Source organism: Hyposmocoma kahamanoa, unplaced genomic scaffold, assembly GCF_003589595.1.
Source record: "Hyposmocoma kahamanoa isolate Upper Pololo Valley unplaced genomic scaffold, ASM358959v1 65, whole genome shotgun sequence".
In the NCBI taxonomy this organism is placed as follows: Eukaryota; Metazoa; Arthropoda; class Insecta; order Lepidoptera; family Cosmopterigidae; genus Hyposmocoma; species Hyposmocoma kahamanoa.
Window position 1 is genome coordinate 14,134,796 of NW_020653853.1, and position 3,583 is coordinate 14,138,378.

The following is a 3,583-nucleotide window of genomic DNA, read 5'->3' on the forward strand; positions in this document are numbered from 1 at the left end:
GTGTCTCCGTGTCTCCGTGTCTCCGTGTCTCCGTGTCTCCGTGTCTCTGTCTCTCTGTGTTTGAATCTGTAAAGTTCGTCTGTGGGGATGCATTATTTTCAGCAACCGTAGCTGACTTCTTTCAATTTCTTGAAATTTTGTTTTATTTGCACCCAATTTGGGTAGTCAAGTTAATATAATCTGTCTCTTTTAAGAAGGAGTAAAATTACGGTCCATTGCGTAAAAGTGTTGCCCGCTTGCAAACAGCTAGTGATTGCAGTCGATAAAATGCTCTATCGACAGTCGACGGAATGTTGGTCAGGTTTATGTAATAAATAGACGAACTTGTTTCATTTGAATACCGAGTACATTTGAATCATCATCGGCTCTTTATTTGTCCAACTATTAGGCACATTTCAATTCAATATAGATAATCAAATCCGCCTGTTCTTATTAAAATGTACATGAATAAAAAATTATATCGATAATAGTAAGCCCACTATCAAAATAAAAATGAAGAAGGCAATATCGCCGTTCGCGTTCGTGCTACAATTTAAAACTTTTAAATTTAAAATATTATGAAACTAGCAATCTTGCAAATGTCATTTTACTCCGTCTTCAAAAAGACAGACTATAAATATCGAGTAAAAACTCAAGTCTACTATTAGCGTTGTTCACCGCACATTTAAATGTTCGTTAGTTCGGTAGTTCGTTAGGCGAGGTATTTGGAAGCGAGACTGGATTTTAAGAGGTGAGGTGTGGGGGACCGCCGGGCGCTCGCGTCCCGCAATCCGCGCGCTTAAAGTTAATAATGAATAAAATAAGAACAGGCGGAGAATTTTACACCGATCCGACCATGACAAGCGCCCGATGGCGACTGACGGGGCAGAGGGCGCGCGGGCAATTTTCAGATTTTGGGGCAAATGTGAATTTAATAACTACAGGGCTTCAGTTGAAAACAGAAATTTTGCTGGTTCTTTGTAGTATTTAAAAAGAAAAACTCCAAATAAAAATTAAGTGTAAAATTAGACATTTTATTCATTATTAATACAAAGACCGAACACTCAGAAAAAATCCTTCGATCAGGCCGGATTCGAATCGATGTCTTCTAGCATACTGCGCCCGACGCTATACCAAATATGCCACGGAACGAACCAGCGGATTACACGAATTTTTTTATGTGCTTGGGTCGTATCTTTGTATTTGGTTTTTCAACGACTTTTTAGCGATATCGAAGGAATTTTTTCTGAGTGTTCTATTTTTGTATTAAACAAACTAGTAATCATAACAAACTAGTGGAGTAATTTCACTTAAAAATAATTGAATATCAATTCAATAAAAACTTAGATGTTTTATTCTTAAATAATTCGTTTTAGATTTTTATTTTAGCATGTTTTCGGGATTTAATATTAACGGAAAAAGTATATCATGTATACCTTTGTAAAACCGTTATTTAATAGCAAATAACTAAATATTTGAACTAGCAAAACAGTTTTTCCCGCTTCTCTGGTGACCCGTCTTAATAGACGAACATTTGCGACAAAGCGTTGAATAAATTAGTTTTTATTTAAATTTACAATATGTTAATAGGCATTTTTCAACAATTAAAAGTTTTAATTGCTGTGCGCTCCCACTGCAGGTCAATTGACCAAATTCATTTGCCCACCACTTTACATAACAGATATCGGCTGATTGTTAATTTCGAAGAGAACTGTCCGTAAATGAGATTAACATATGATGTGGTACTCAATTAATATTGCTTTCATTTGAAGTGTAATATGTTGTACGAATAATAATACTAATAATAATAATGCACACACTCAACACAGCCCCGCACTAGGGAAACCCTGGGTCGCGAGTGACATGGACACATAAATACCCAAACACACTAGAGAAATAAATGTAGGCCATACAAATATTTCTTCCGACCCGGGAATCGAACCTGGGACCTCTGCGTGGCAGTCCGGCATGGTAACCGTTCGTCCAAGAGGCTCTTAATGACGCCATGATACACATTTTGATAACATCGAGCATGAAACTAAATACTGTCGCAACTCAAAATTGCGAAATTGAGAAAACACGATCTGGAAATAAAAAAGAAACACTAAAAGGATTTTATTGCGAATGTGATTATTTTTATTTATATATAATATTTAGTTATCCATTTATAAACGAGAATATAATTATATTTATTGGTTTCATTAATTTGATCTTTCAAATCGTATCTTCTCAATTCCACAATTTTGGGTTGCAGCAGTGTTGGGTTTCATGTGCAATAAATACATCTAGATCATGGATTCCCAAACTTTTTGGCTTACCGCCCACTTAGCCAAGATAAAACAATTTCAACGTCCATCACCACAAAAAATAATTGAAAACATGTATTTTTTATTTTAACTTAACACAAAAACTCTTCAGAGCCCACTGGGGACCACTTTGGGAAACTATGATCTAGATTAACATGTACAGATAAGAGAACGCTTGACTCTACACTTAAGATTTAAATATGTAACTTATGACAACGATCGGAGGTCCAAAATTTAAAGTTCAGGGTGCTTTTGACTGTACAGTCTTAGTTTCATATCTTCACATTCTAGCAACTAGACATTTGTGAACTTGTCCTTAATAAAATAAGTAAATAAAGAGTAGGTAATACGTATTAACCGCTGTCAACTTTTGATTATTGTCCTTTTACGAAATGAAATTTCAGAATGAATATATAACGTTCGACAGGCCATCAGTAGAAGAATTCTTGTATACACAAAATAAAATTGAGGAAATTTTAGCAAAAGAGCATTGTTGTCGAAAAAAAAATCGGTTTGTGCCTTTTCCCAAACTGTCGCTTTCAAAATTGTTTAGCAGGTTTAGCAAGATGGAAAAGGTTTTTGCGAGGAATAAAGAAACCCTTTCTTTACCTACATTGAATAATATGAAGATAAACTACCATAGTCAAAGATTTGTCTTAATTTAGCTCGCGTGGCAGTAGAAAACATATATAATTTTTCACTACTGTCACAGTAGCTATAATGAATCAAGTAGGGCAACTCCCGCCTGCTCGGTGTATTAATGCAAATACTTCTTCGCTCGGAGCGTAGGGTTGTGACATTATTATTTTAGTTGTATCTACAGTAAACGCATGCTGGACGCTTGCAGGTCCCGGGTTCGATTCCCGGGCCGGGATAAATATTTGTATGGCCTACATTAATTTCTCTCGTGAGTTTGGATGTAATTTGTGATTGTCTATGTGTATGTCCATGGTACCCGTGATACAGGGTTTCCCTTGAGCGCAGCTACGAGTTTGTGCGTTAAAAAAAACTAAAAAATATTAAAGTATTCATCACAGTATTCTCTTGCATTATTGAAATAACCTTTGTTTTTTATTATTGATATATTTATAGTGTATTTAGTATTTACGTACTGATATTTTATTTCAGAATCGTGGATTGGTATCGTCGATTATGGGAATATGATTATGAAACAGAAATGAAATGCTGGACAATTCTGAATAATTCTGGAGTCCAGTCAATCTTGTTGAAACTAAGTTTACTATTAATTAAATTGTATAATGAAACGCGCGTTTCATGACCCATCCTATGAAACGTGA